This window comes from Pholis gunnellus, assembly GCF_910591455.1.
Source record: "Pholis gunnellus genome assembly, chromosome: 8".
NCBI classification, from domain to species: domain Eukaryota; kingdom Metazoa; phylum Chordata; class Actinopteri; order Perciformes; family Pholidae; genus Pholis; species Pholis gunnellus.
The window spans coordinates 6,732,737-6,748,941 of NC_136534.1; positions in this window are offsets into that span (position 1 = coordinate 6,732,737).

Here is a 16,205-nt window from a genome sequence, read left to right on the forward strand (position 1 = left end):
ACAAAGTAATGCCATGTAAACCCGATTAAACTCCACGATATGATATGATATTCATTAAGTTTGGTATGTTGTTTTGTGTTGCACAATCAGCTTTGACAATGCGGTTGAACAGATATGCAGATGGTACATAATATATGATAGAGAACATGTATTAGTCATAACAATTATGACGCAGTACAAAATCCGCATTGATGCTCAGTCAGTCGGGCCTGTTGCCATCAAGGAAAACGTTCATGCACAGATGATGAGCCGCAGCAAAGCTATAGTATAATGGGGTTTTCCTCTTCTTCTCCTTTTAATGATAATAATAATAACAAATAATAATAATGAAAAATATCTCCCAGAGGAAGAGGTATTTGGATGCTCAAATAATGGTAGCAATACAGCGATGTCAAAATACTCTGTTACAAGTTCTGCATTAAAATGCTACTCAAAGGGGACAGTTTACCTCAAATGAAAAACACGTATTTTTCCTCTCACCTGCCCGATCTAGACTGTAGAGTGTGGTATTCAAAGAGCTAAAAAATAATAATAACATGTGGAAAATTCACAAGCAGTATCAAATACTAGAAAAGAGTTCGGTTCCAGAGAAACCAGGTCATGATTTCTGGAAAGAGACATTACTGTTGAGTTTTCAAAAATGTATTTTTTGACATATAGTCCCATTATATTGGAGAGAAGGCAGACATACAGAGGATATCTTCAACACTGGGCAACACCAAAACAACTTGATTGATACATAGTACTCCAGGTAAGAGGAAAAACAATTAATTTGGGGGTGAACTTATTTATGCTATAAGTAAATGCACAAAAATGAAATGCTAAATACTTTCCCCTGCCAGTTACGCTATCCTATAAAATAACAGCATGTGTAATTAGCATTTTCAGTTCTCAGGCCGAGATCATTTATACCAATGTTTACGTTGTTATTTTAATCTCTCACAATGCATCATATTTATTATATGTTTTTGACTTGTACAGTGACTATAGTTGTCAAATGAATGCAGTGGAGTAAAAAGTACAGTATTTCTCTGTGAAATGTAGTGACACAGAAGAATAAAGTGGCATCAGAAGGGAATACTCATAACTTAAATTTCACTTCAGCACTGTGCCATTTCACCATACAATCCCCTAATGTTGAACCTTTCTTATTCATATATATTAAATACCTTTCTTATTCATATATATATATATATATATACAAATAAGAAAGGTTCAACATTATATATATACTGTATATATATATATATGCTACATATATATATATATATATGTATCCATAATTGATATAATTATTCAGACAGAGGTTTTTGAGGTGGTAAAATAAAAGCTGCCGCCTGGACTCCAGCAGGCTGCTCTCCACACACTTCTACTCCTCTGACCAGTCAAACAGCTTTTCACTGCACACAGTGGGAGAGAAAACAGGTGCAGCCATGTTTCAGATATCAGAGCAGACATCCCACAATGACAGTCGCCGGCAATTTAGTACTTCTAAATTAGCCGCTGACGTATGACCGTCTCGTTTCTACAAGATCTAAAGGCAGTCAAGATATAGGTTTGACCTTGACACGGCCTTCTGGATCCATTTGTGAAAAGTTGAAAGAATGTGCCTATAGTGTGTCACTATCAATCTCTGTTGTTTCGCCCACTTTGTGGTGACACTGGGAAAACACTGAAACACTTCAACTAAAAATATAGCAGGACACATTTGAATGAACTCACACACACGCACGCACAACTCAGTCTACTGGTGCATCACAGATTGAGGTACAATATATTCCCTTTAAGAAATGTTAAATTGAAAAATGAAGAGACTGGTGAAAATTGCTAGTTGTTTTTTTCAACATCACGCACACATCGATTTTCTAGGACATAAAATGAGTCAAAAATAATGTAATCAGGGAGCGGACAAAGCACCCCTAAAAAAAGTTATTCACTAAGAAATGATGCAGCATAATGTGAAGAATAATCAAGTTTTAGTCTGTCACACGAGTACAAGTTCTGTCATGTAAAAATGCTGGGAATTCTTTCCACATGTGTTACATCCATTTTAAAAGTGGACTCACAATAGACGGAAAGGAAAACGTAATACTCACATTTCATTAACTGCACTATTTTGTTGGGGGTCTTAGGAGTAATCTGCTGGCTGCATTGTGTCAGCGGCCAAAACACTATACGCAAGTCCTCTGTTGCTGTAAATACTTTATTTACATTTTACACACAGAGAGAAATACATTCCATCTGTGCTCAGGCAGCTTCTTCACCATGCACAACTTGCTTTAACTTACCAGCATTGACGTGAAGATCCGGTTCTTACAGCAAAGCCACGGGGTCAATGTGGGGTCAATGTGGGCCATGCTAGCAGATAAATCAGAACAACGTGTATGTAAATATGACAACTTTGGAGGATTTCTGTTCAACTAACTGCATCTTCTAAACTTCCTGGTTAAAATCCATCCAACATCCCAGAGTTACTGTAATTATTCAGAAACTGTAAAGTACTCTAATTGCTAAATTCTAAGTGATGTGGGAGTTTTTCCTTTTCCAATGTGAGGGTTCAAGGACAGAGGATGTCGTTTGCTGTAAGGATTGTTAAGCACTCTGAGGCAGATTTGTGATATTGGCCTAACAAATATAATAGAATTGAATGTGTCCAAGTTATCAAAAATCTTTCACTGTTCTGACCATTTAGGGGTAAATTGCGGCCATTTTTGCTTTCTCACTTGGCTTGTTTGAGCAAGAAATGGGTTTTACTTTCCCTGGACACAGTAACTACACCATGAACACAGACATTCATTAGAAAGTGGCGGTACTGAGCAGCAAGTGGTGCACCATACCTGCGATCACTACCATCAATTCAAGCACTGCCTGTTTGGTGTCAACGGACTCGAGTGGGAGCATTTTGAGCAAAAAAAAAAGTGGCCTTTTCCTTCCAGATAACAACTACCCAAAGCCAAGCAGCCCACACATCCTGAGGGTTGTTTTTTTCCCATTAGTGAGGGCGAAATGGATGGATGGTGGGGTTGAGTGTGAGTCAGGTGCCTGCGATGGTTAAGATAGACCTGAACAACAAAGCAAAGCTTTTGATTTTTCCGGTTGATCTTTGTTCACCTGTTGGTCACAAGTGCTACGCGGAGTTTGAAAGAATGAGATTGCAGATACCATCGATCAAATTAGATTTTTCCACAGGGGGACAGTGACCTCACTCTTCCCATAAGAAGAGTTCAGTGGTTGCGTTCCCAAGCTAGCTTTGTTGAAAGGAATTATCCAGGGAAAAGAAAAGAGGGTCTTTGCAGTTGAAAGCAACGTGATGCATGTACTTTCTTGGTAGATTTATTCCCTTGCATATTGTCAGATGAAAAGAAGAAAAAGGGCAGTGTGATGCACATGAAATCTTTCCCCAGAATGCCTACCCAACATGTATTCTCTTCATGATGGGACACAAATGCACCCTTACGATTCAACCCACAGGAATGATTGTAATTAACTCTAAAGTGTTTTCACTCCCAGCAGGGTTGGAGCTGTCTGTCCCTTTATGTGGCTGCCCCCCCTGTGTTCACTGTACCCTTTATTATATCCACTCCTCTACGCACAATACTCAGGGGCTCTCCGCTGTGGGCCCCCACATCAGGCTGGACCGAGTCCAAGCCCTGTTTGTGTTTCCTCTGCGCTCTCACACTATAACACCCTGCTCGCTCATCCCCTCCCACCAGCGTTTTCAATCAATTAGTGCCGTTCATTAGTGGGAACATTGGGGGGGGGAGAGTTTGATCGAGAGAGTTTGACTCCCAGCCTAGAATTCGATCCAAAACCAGACTTCACTGGCAGGCCGGCCACCACACCGAGGCCGACTTGTTTTCAGGCTATGGTTCAGTCTCTTCCAAAGGCTTATGCGGGTAACCTTGATCACAGGAATCCTTTTCAGCCGCTTTGTCTCAACTGACCAAGCAACGGGTGAGACACGGCGAAGGTAGCAGATATTTCAGAGACAATATCAGGGTTTAAAAACTATTAAATATGCCATTCTCCGCATTCACTGTAAAGGTTGGAGACCGTGAAGCTGAAAAGAAAGTGTCTCATTGAAGAACTTGTTCAGCTGAAAGTGTTCGGAAGAGTCTGAAGAGGAAAGGTTCTGAATAAAATGTTGCATCATTCAGCAAATGGCCTTTTGAAACATGGAAATGATGCCCAGCACACAGCATAGTGGGAGGGCTTCATTTTAAAATCAGTCTGACTGTATATTCTGATTATCGAGATTAACAGATTAATTGTTCGTTGCACTGACGGATGGAAAGATGATGGTGTTTGTATTTGCAGCATTAAGACCACATTTAGTTGGGTTTTAATGACTGAATGAGACCGGAGACAAAAGAACAACAAAAAAAGATGGATATTTTCATTTGCGCAGTCAAATGAGATGCAGAGATCAGCTGAAGTCATGAAGCCGTTCTCTTTCTTTTTGCTCTCCCACTGAATGTGCTGCGCCGTGTTAAAAGATTTAGCCTCTATTTCAGCAGCTTCTGATCTGATAAAGATGAGGTCAATGCCGAAGAACAATACAAATATAGTTGGTATGCTAGCTATAAAAATCAGGTCATAAGGTCGTCAGGCATCTTGATGTGCTGTGTGTGAGTTGTGTATTCAACATTTTCTCCATTGGAGAGTCAGCTGGAAGGTCAGTGTCTGTCACAGTACCACACAGCGATATACACTTTAATTGAACCATGTCCTTTCTGACGAGAGCCATGGCCAGAGCCACCTTTGTACCTTCACTGTGACTGTTTTAAACATTCATTTGATTCAAAAACAGCTTTATATTATGCCTCAAAGGATAAGTTGGTCAATCGGTGCCCACATGGATATTTTAAAACAGAATTTGCTTGCTTCTCATCAAAATCTTTCACCGAGTTCCTTTGGTCAATGAAGAATGCCTGCAAAACCAACGACATTCCCATCAAGCTCAGCTTTGTCTGTGTTCCAAATCGCATACTAACATACTATTCATTCCATGCGATGACATCAAATTCAGTGTGTAGTGCGATTTAGTGTTCCCAAGAATAGCCCGGAAGAATAACTTCAGTCTGCTGGTAAAATCTTAATCGTTCATTTATTAGGCAGTATGCAGTACATTCTTATTGAGCATGTATCATAGGCTGTGTATAAGAACTGGATGCAGTCATTGTGACATCACCCATTGGTTTGTGGACTGATGTTTTGAAGCCTTGAGTTCGGCATTTTGGCCGTCGCCATCTTGCTTTTTTGCCAACCAGAAGTGACACAAGAGGGCGGAGCTAAGTACAACGAAACGCTGAAAAAGACATTATTAGGCTACCAAAATGTTACAACTTTCATGATAACTTTCACGAGCTGAAAACACACTGTGAAAGGGTTAACGTTTTGAGATGAAAACACAAAAAAACACACAGACAGTTCAATGCAGGTCTATTCTACTCTAAATGGTCTAATTTACTAATTAAACATCCACAACAAAAACAACACAGCCTCAATCAATAAGATTGCAATGCAGGCGCAAGACATCGTTTCTCATTAAGGTCATGCCGGTTTGTTGTTCGTGCTGCTGCAACTGTCTCTCTCTGCCTGGACAAGGCAAGTTGAGAGACAATGGGCGTGAGGAGAACTTCAACGACATCGCTCAATGAAGATTTACTAGTGCAGACAGAATTTGTGCTCCTAAGTGTTGGACCGAGTGTTGGGTCAATTGGACCGAACCAGTTTGTTTCAGCGAATGTACCCACAATATTTAAAGGTCAGGTCATCCTTACGGAACAAACACATTCTCTGCCTTACATCTATAGTTGCATCTAGCCCATGCAGATTGATTTTTATTTGTCCAGGTTTTTAAATATTGGTTGCTGAGATGTCTGCTGCCACTCCAATACAATGGAAGTAAATGGAAAATCGTCTATGGCCCTCATGAAAAAAAAAGAAAAAAGGAAAAAAAAAAGAATAAATTCAGCAGCAGCATGTCTGCACAGAATCCATGTCCTTGTTACTCTGGATGGTCCACAGACCTCGCTCTGTCCAATTTGGAACTACTGAACTTTCAACTGATGGATTAGTCCCTCTAAAAACAGTTCACAGGGAACAGAGGAACTGTTCCTGGACCTGCAATTTTTTTAAATGTCATTATAAATGTTGTAAGCTTCCATTGTTCATGGGGTGAAAGCAGAACATTTTGAGACAGATATGTTAAACCCCGGGCAAATAAAACAGGTGAGATAGTAAACATTTTTGTGTAATTTTGATGAACCAACCCTTTAAATATTAGGTTGTAAAATGTTATAATAAATAAATAATAATAAAAACAAATTAAAAAAGAGAGTGAAGCGCAAATTTGAGGCAAGTAAAAATTCCCCCTGCAGTCAAAAAGGTGTCTTGCTTATTGTCACTTGACTTGGATGTTTAACACTTGGACCTTCGAGGGGATTTTTTGTGACATCACAACTAGTTTGGAGCCAATCACGGTCTAATATGCAATTTACACGTGTGATGTGGAAACTTGAGAACTGACTTTTCAGGGATGTAGGAGAAATCTGCGGCTCATGAGTTCTTTCTCAGTGCAAGAATAGCGGACGGTGACAATGACAGTGCAAACTACTATATAATGAGGTAACTAATGAGTTTAAATATATTTAATGGCTGAAGCAGAATAAATGGCAACCATGAATAGTTTCAAAAATTGGGTTTGATATGATGAAAATCGTAATGAGTGTAACTATTAGAGTTGTGGTTCTCAGCAGCAAGAGCCTGCAGCTTTCAGCCGTGTAATCCGTGATTTGAGCTGTGACTCCAGGTGAATGCTCACAGTAGGACAGGCAAACAAAAGCACCTTTGATAACCAGGACTGAGCCACTGGTTAGAGTATACAATATCTGCCATTACTAGGAAATAGAATGATTAGTCCTTGTTCACTACCATTCATGCTATTTCAGTCCACTGCAGCACCTGCTTTTCTCACAATGGAGCACAGACAAAGGACAAGGAAGAACTAGAAAATATATTGTGATGTCACCACGTTGTCATTTCAAGGCCACAGTCCAAGTTCTGTATCGACTAACCTGCACAGGATCTCAGCTCTCTGTTGCAGCACAGTTGGAAAAAGAAAGACCCGTCTCTGTCAGAGAGGCAGCGAGTGCTTGTCTCACTTTCTCAGCCTGCTTTGGGTCTGATATGGAGTGACGGCGCCGCCGCCGGCAGCCTTGGAGCAGGTAGACCAGGAAGTGAACGCAGGTAAGAGTCAACACGCACAACTGGTCAGATGGAGCTTGAGAGAGATGGAACAAATGGCTGCACCATCTCCAACTTGGAATGACCCGGCTGTACACATCGTGTCGGCAAATATTGAGGTGGACAATGCAGACCTCCAGGCAATGTCGGCGGTCTCCGACAGAGCAGATGTAAGGTGACGGGGATGCTGCCGGCAGCCATGCTCTCCTGGAGCAGGTAAACCAGGTAGAGTAAACACGCACAACTGGTTTCACAGAGTTGCAGAGACACACACATACAACGCAGGGGGGTAAAAAAGCATGGAAGAACACGAAAGACACTCTAGATACGTCTTGACATGCATGCGCACAACTGTAGGGAGTTATAGAGGGAGGTTGGAAAGACACAAGTTATAATCAGAAAGATGGACATCTGCATTTCACTGCCTTTAGCGTAAAGGTAAGAGACACTGCCCTGCATTATACTGGGGAGCACCATGTACTGGAATTTGTTGTCCCTCTCGCAAATAGAGGCAGACAGATGAGCTCGAAAGACAGCCGCGGAAGAAACCAGCTGACAACTCGGGCGCAGATGGATGAACAAGCAGACATGAAGGTAACAAGGCCGGTGCGTGGGTAGAGTCCACAGCCTCGGCTTCAGTCAGAGAGAGACTATTAGTCCCTGGTTGTGGCCCGGCCTGTCAGTTGTGATAGCAGCAGGTAGAAGGTCGACACTGTGGCACACCAGCTGTGGCTCACTGGTACCCTCTCCTCCTCCGTCCCTCCACCACCTCTGCAACGCAAACACATGCTAAACAGGACACTGTCTCCACGGCCTCCCACATTCAGCTGCAAATGAGCCCGCTTCGGGCTTCCAGCCCTGTTTGATGTCATGAATAATGAGGATGAATTTTCATGTGCGCAGGTTTCTGAAAACTAAAACCGACTATTGTTTAGGTCCCTCACATCAAGCAGTCAGGTCTGTGAGCTCGGGTGGGGCCTATTCATGTCTGAGTTACAAACACATACAATTCAAAGCCACACATTAACGGACAGATTTTGTCAAAACGAATACACTGATATTGTGGTGATATAAGACAGCACACTGCTACTGAGTCCAAGAAACAGTGACTTTCTTGGTTGACTTTCTGTAGTATGTGAAGCATCCGTCTGAGGTAGACATGCGGACCTCCTGGCAATGATGGGCATCTCACAAAGTGGATGAGAAGTGGTGCTTTGACATATCAGGAAAAAAAACATGAAGCTCACAAAACCACACAAATAATAAACCACACTCACATTCAGAAGAAGCAAGTGTTAGACTTGAATGACGGACGAAACATGGGATGGCCTGAGCATATTGAGGAGTGAGCTTTAAAAGGTGCTGGTAGACGGGTTTATTTTACCGTCAGACTGATCCAGGCTAGCTGTTTCCCCCTGCTTCTAGTCTTCATGCTAAGCTAAGCTAAGCTAACCGTCCCTTGGCTGACAGATATCTATCATCTCATTTACCTCTTACAAAAGGAAACATAACTACACATAATGTTACTTTGTATTGAAAACAATTAAAGGTGGCTGAATTAAAAATTCAGAGCATTTCTACTGCCTCTACATGGCTCTCAACATGGTGACAGCTGAGCCGGGGGCTCGCAGTTAACAGTACAAACAACGGCAACAGTGCTGACAGAACTAACAGTATCAGCAAGACTGTAATACTTATTGAAATACAACTGAACATCATGAAAGATCTGTTTGTCATTTTACTTTTGAGATTTTTTAGAGAAACAACCGTCTGCCAATAAAGTCACAGCATTCGATATCAGACAGCAGCGATGCAAATTCCCCAAAAAACTAAAATGTCCTTTACCCCTTCACACACAGGATGGAAGTGAATGGGAGGCGAAATAATTCACCATTGTTAAGTTCTGACCTTGCCGTAAAGACAGAGTACGGCATGGATGTGGATCAGAGTGAGAGAAAACAAGTGTGGGGCAGTAAAAAGTAGCAGGTCGAGCTGTCATCGACTGACTGGCGGGTTAAAAGTTGGATTTAATTGAAGCCCACAGGCTGCTACAAGCTACTATCGACAGGCTGCTTACCCCAGTCTAAAAGGGAGTAACAGTTAACTGGTCAACTTATCCTCCTCGTTGGCATTGCTGAGCTGTAACTCAGCCACGGCATTAAGACTGGAGTTATTTTATGTCATGTGTTTGGTACGTGACTGTTAAAAAGATGTCATCAGCACTGAGGACGAATGAGCTGTCACGCTGGAAAAGCTCTTTATCTTTTTGTGGCTAAAGATGTGTTGAATGTTGTCCATTGATTTCCTCATTACACTCAGCCTACTAAACAACCAGGCGACTGCTAATGCACTGGTCATTACCGTTCAACTTGCTGGACTCAACTCTGTATAGGCAAACCTCTCTCCATAATCCCCAAGGACATTCGCTGTGTTGTTGTATACCGTGTGTGTTTACAGAATGGAAGTCACAATAGAAGTAGTCTAGTATTTCACCTTCGTTCAAAGTCAAAACTCCAACAGTGGAGTTCCTCTAATATACACACAGCAGGTGAGCAAATCCCTCAGCTATGCTTTGTTTTATTATTTTATGCAGTTCTCAACTACAGCAAGGGGTGTTGCTGTCTTGCATTTGCGTGTTCTCCCTGTAACTCCTTGATTTCCTCTTGATGCTCCTTTTTTAGCCATGCTAGGCAGGTGACTCTTGGGATGGCAATGTCGGTTGGTTAGTCCACCACTTTGGTCCAGAATGAAATATCTCAACTGCCGTAGAAATTTGTACATACATTCATGGTCCCTGGAGGATGAACCCTACTGACTTTGGTAATCCCCTGACTTTTTCTCTGGCAACATCATGAAGTCGAAAATTTAGGCTTTTAAAAGAAAAGTCTTGACAACTTTTGGATGGACTGACATGAAATTTGGTTGAAACATTCACATCCCCCTCAGGATAAATTTGTAATGACTTCGGTGATGCCTTGCCTTTTCATCTAGCGCCACCATCAGTTTAAAATTTCAATTTGTCAAACAAGCTAAACAACAAGATGGCGAACATGGTAACCATCAGGGGCTATCTGCTTAGCATCAGCATGATAACATTGCCATTGTAACCATGTTGGCATGCAGATGTTAGCATTTAGCTCCAAGCCCTGCTGTGCCCAGGTCCAGCCTCACAGAGCGGCTAGCGTGGCAGTGAACTCTTAGCCTTGTTCTTTTCAAACTCTAAGGTCATTCAGGTTCAGGGAATTTAAATCCCCTTTCAGTGTAAATAAGTGTGGATGTGTTTGTTGATTTGCATTTGATAGCCCAGTGTTATAAAAATTCATGCATGCATACAGTGAAGTGACCTCAGTTTATTCTTATTTCCTTTCGAGTGTACTGTTTTGTGTCATTCGCGGTGTCATTGCCATGTCACTCTAGATCAGGGGTGTCAAACATACGGCCCGCGGGCCGGATCCGGCCCGCCACGTCATTTTATGTGTTTAACTGCCATAAGGTTATTTATGTCATTGTTTAGTATGTTTGTTTACATGTTGTTATTTGTAAGGTTTGTTTTTAATGCGAATGGGTTTTTTGTTTGTATAAAAGGGGGGGAACTATTGTTGCTTGCTGTGTTGTACCGGGACGTGTTTGACCGTGGCACAGTGAGCAGAAGGGCGCGAAGCGTCATAAGTCAGTCAGTAAGTCAGTCAGTAAACAAAGTCAAAGTAAAGTAAGTCAACTAAGTTTTCAGTTCAAGTTTCAAGGGATCATCTTTCGTGTTTCAAGTGGACTCATTTCCCTCTCAGTTGTGTGCAGCCAGTGAGGTACGTTATTTATGTACATTCGCCATTGCGCACATTCGCGCGCAAACTGTGTTTTTATGTAATGTAAACGTCTGATTGTTTTGTATGTCTAAATGTGATTTAAACAGTTCGACGGTGGACGGAGAAGTAGGAGGAAGAATAAATCCATCAGTTGAGAGAACCAAGGTGTCGTGTATTTACTGGAGGGAGTGATAGTCGAACTCAGATCTGCGTGAATTTCCCGGACCTGCTCGTGCCCGACAGCTCGTCAAGACGGAATCACAGATAAGACTGTTGAGCGTTAAAGGACACACAAGTTCATAAGTTTTTTCATGAAGACGTCCATAAGTCAGACACTTAAGTTCGTGTTCTGAAAGGTGACATAAGGATTGAAAAAAAAAAAATAAAAGTACTATAAGGGGCTGTGTGTAGCCTATTAACATAACAGTGTTCCATAAGATATTAAGAGGCATTAATGTAAGTGATTTATTGTTACTGCTGATCATTTCAAAAAGAGGTAATTAATTTACTTAAGAAAAATAAGGGTTTGTGTATGTGAATATAAGAAACCTAGCATTAGGAGAGAAGTTTTCTGTTAATGGTTTAATATCTTTCAATGCAAACTCATTTAAGTGTTGCACTAAGGACCTTTACAATTTCTACTTTACTTTAAGGCAGGCATGTCCAAAGTCCGGCCCGCGGGCCAATCGCGGCCCGAGGTCAGATTTTATACGGCCCGCGCCTTCTGTCTTAAAATGCATTATTTATGGCCCGCCAGCACAGTCAAAACGGAATGAATAAATCATACAAATTCAACATGCAATTCCTCTTTTCACCTCATGGTGGCAGCACCACTTTGTAACTGTAACTTTTTTTAATTGTCTGACCCTTCAACTGTCATGGCTACGGCAAGTAAAATAAAGAAAGTCGATACCGAGGGCCGCCGCTTTCATATTTTTTCACCGAAAAAAAAAACCCTCCGTTACAGTTCAGACTTGCTCGGTTAAGGATAACGTCCACTGCATGCGGAACTTTGTTTGTTAACATGCGTCATTATCGCGATTTAGGAGGAAAAAAAACGTAACGCGATGAAACATGCCCGGTTCAGTTCACGCGGTCACTCATTAACGTTAAACCGGAACACCGGCGGATCTGTTGGCAGGTTGTTTTTTTTTAACTCAAAGTAGAATGAGGATGATTTCGTGGTGACAATAACTTTTAAGACCACGATGATGAGGCCCAGATACTGATGAGATGATGAGGTCAAAGAGCTTCAGGGAGAGGACGCTGTTTGTGTAGCGCAGCTTGATGCAGGGCTGAGATGTGAAGGAGCTGGGCCTGGATAAAGGTGGAGGTCTACTCTAAACAGACGTGAGTACAGCTTACTGCTGTCGCAGTGTTTTAGAAATATTGATAAGGCAGGGTATGCTAAATGCTGCCTCTGCTCCAAGGAGATGAACTACAGTAACAAGGGCTCACGTGCCCTCTCATCACACTCCCAGACACTGTTCACTGTGATGACCACAGCCAGGGTACTTCCGGTCCCAACAGGGCCCTGAAGTAATGATAGAGAGGGTTAAGGTGCCTGTATCTTCATTTCAGCAGGTTGCTAATGCAGAGGTGTGTATAGATCACAGCTATTACTTTACTCTTCATTCTAATTTAAATAATTGAACTGGATTGAATGCATATTATTTGCAAATAGAAGATAGGCCACAATTCTAACAGCTTTACAGTAACAGTAGAAGTTAATACAGTAACGGGGTTCAATGAAAACTAATCACTTTATTTGTACAGTCGATGGTTCTCGCTACTCTTGCTATCTTTGTTTTTAAATGACAAACTTTTGAAAATGAGACCTCGTTCTCAATGGATTTTGTCTACATAAAAGGTTAATAATAATAATAGATTGAAAAAACTATCCAGCTGTTCAACCAGAGCTAAAATACTGATTAATAACTGAATAATAAATTAGTTTTTTGCTTAAAGTAAATGTGTTATCACTTAATTTTCTTGCTCCATTTTAAAGATCATATTTAAAATAAAATTATCCTTGCTGTGTCATTGAAAATATAATTATTAAATAATAGTGTATGTATAGGCAACTTGTATTGTTTAAAATAATGTCAGCAGGGACTGTTGGCCCTTGGTCATCTTCATATTATCAAATCTGGCCCTCTTTGAAAAAAGTTTGGACACCCCTGCTTTAAGGGGTCTATTTAAGAGAAAGTGACTTAATATCTTGAGTGCCTTTTGTAAAATGTTTTTTGTGAACTACACTACTTATTTGGGACAACTTGATCTGTGTACAGTTCACGTTAAAATAATTTAAAATGTCACAAACAAGTAAAGGGAGTCAGTATGTAGGTGCACTCATAGAACAAGTGGCAGAAACAGAGCAGGTAGATGGGTCTAGTGTTGTAGAACAGACAGCACAGTCTGAAGAGCCTCGACGAAGTGAGAGAGTCCGCACGTCAACAGAAAAAGGAAAAGAATTTCAGAAGACGATGCAGATGGGAATCAAAAGCAGCTCACTTGACAGTGATGAGGACCTGGACAACGCTACAAAAGACCTGCTCAAGACAAAAGAGCTACTACTTCGCTTTGACAGCATCTACGAACGCTGGAAAGCTTTAACTAAAGTGGCTAAAAAATCTGTAACTAAACGGGATCCCAGTAACATCCTACAAGAACACATGAGTATTATTCAAAGAGAGTTATCTGAACTGAATAGTGTTTATGATGAACATCGAAGGATTGACAGCCCAGCTCACGAAATGCGCCGCAAGCTGGACAAATGCATATCAGTCACCAAGATTGTTGTACATAACGCTCAGTCTCAAATTCAAGGAACAGAGGAGGAGCTGATTTGGCCAGATGCAAGTTCTGTATTTGCATCTACAATTTCCAGTGTTTCATTTCCAGACTCCAAGTGTTCTAAGGTTATTTCCACTCGCTCTTATGTATCCTCAGTTAAAAGACAAGAAGCTGCTGCCGAGTATGCAGCCACCAAAGCTGTGTTGAAGATTATGGCTGAGCAAGAGTGCCACCAAGAGAACCTGCAAAGACTTGAAGTTGAGAACAAGCGGATAGTTGCTGACCAAGAAGCAGCTGCATTAACTCGCCGTCTTCAAGGAGAAAGGGAAGAGACTGAGCGTAGGATAGAAAAGGAGAGACAAGAAGCTACTCTCTTAAGGAAACAGCGAGAAGAAAATGCTGCAAGAAAAAAGTCTGAAGAGGACTTGAAAAGAGAGCTTGTGCGTTTGGAAGAGCTAAAAAGACTGAATGCAGCCAGAGCAAGGCTTCACGTCTATGATGAAGAGGACTTCTATCCAGACCAAAGGCTTACACCACATAAGTCTGAGCTGCCTCCGCTTGAGAAAGCAAGTAATCAGGTGAACCCTGTGTATCAGTACCCACAACCACTAAGAGATGTGGCTCCAAGAGGCGTGCTTCAAAACGACATGGGAGAGCTTGTGAAAGTACTGGCTGAGGCTATATCAGCAAATAGGCTGCCCATTCCAGAGCCTACGATCTTCAGTGGGGATCCACTCAAGTTTAATCATTGGAAGTCTTCCTTCCAGACACTAATTGAAAGGAAAAACATTCCAACGTCAGAGAAAATCTTCTTCCTTCAGAAGTACGTGGGAGGAGCAGCTAAAAAGGCTATAGAAGGTCATTTTCTGATTGATTCAGAAGATTCATATCGCACAGCATGGGACGTGCTCAACGAACGATATGGCGAGCCTTTCGTCATTGCCAAAGCCTTCCGAGACAAATTGCATGCTTGGCCAAAGATAGCCTCTAGGGAGAGTGCTGAGTTAAGAGAATTTGTGGACTATTTACGTAGTTGTGAATCTGCTATTGCTCACAATGAGAGTTTAAAGGTTCTTAATGACGATATGGAGAATCAAAGGCTGACTGCAAAACTACCCGATTGGTTAAGTATCAGATGGAACCGAAGGGCCACACAATACCAACTGGAACACAGAAGGTTCCCTAGCTTTAGTTATTTTGTAACATTCCTATCAATGGAAGCTAGTATTGTTTGCAACCCTATAACATCTTACAATGCATTACGACAAGGTGAATCTGATAAAGCAAAGTTCAAGAACCAAACCACAGTGACCTTCAAGAACCAAACTGTAGGTGCCAAGATCTTCACAACGAACACCAGTGAAAGAAACATAGTCACATGTGTGTTCTGTCAGAAATTTGGACACAGTGTTCACAAGTGTCGCAAACTCATTGAAAGACCAGTCGCTGACCGTGTCAAGTTTATTCTGAGTGAGAGACTGTGCTTTGGATGTTTGAGTCCTGGCCATCAATCCAAGAGCTGCAGTAGCCGGATGGTCTGTGACATCTGCTCAAAACGCCATCCCACATGCCTACACGAAGATCGTTCAAACCAAGATCAAGAAACAAGGAGAGAAAATCCTAAGCAACCAAGTTCTGTCAAAGAAAGAAAGCCACAGTCAACACAACAACAAGAAGTTATCAAGGAAACCACATCTAACAGAGTTGTGCAAGAAGGCAATAGTACACAGACTTCAGCGATAGTACCTGTCTACGTGTCAACACAAGGTGATTCAAGCAAAGAAGTTCTTGTCTATGCTCTGCTAGATTCACAAAGTGACTCTTCATTCATTCTTGAGGAAGTGGCTAACGTTCTAGATACGAACACAGAACAAGTGAAGCTAAAACTATCTACAATGTCGTCAAAAGCAACCATTGTAACCTGTAAAAGACTAAACAACCTGCAAATAAGAGGGCTATTCTCCTCTAAGAAGATCACAGTGCCAACAACTTACACTCGTGAATTTATCCCTGCTAATCGGACACATATTCCAACTCCAGAGACCGCTAAGGCATGGCCTCATTTGGAGCATCTTGCAGAACACATTGCGCAGCCAAAGGAGTGTGAAATTGGTCTGCTGATTGGGTACAATTGCCCACAAGCACTAATGCCACGAAAAGTTGTGTGTGGGGAAGAAAACCAACCCTTTGCTCAGAAAACAGATCTAGGTTGGAGCATCGTGAGTTATGGCGAACCACAAGAGCACTACAGCGATGCAATTGGAGTAAGTCACCGCATCATTGTAAGGCAAGTAACGCCTGAACCCAAACCAACAGTCAAGCTTAAAAGTGAAGTTCACTATGTTTACAAGACCCAGA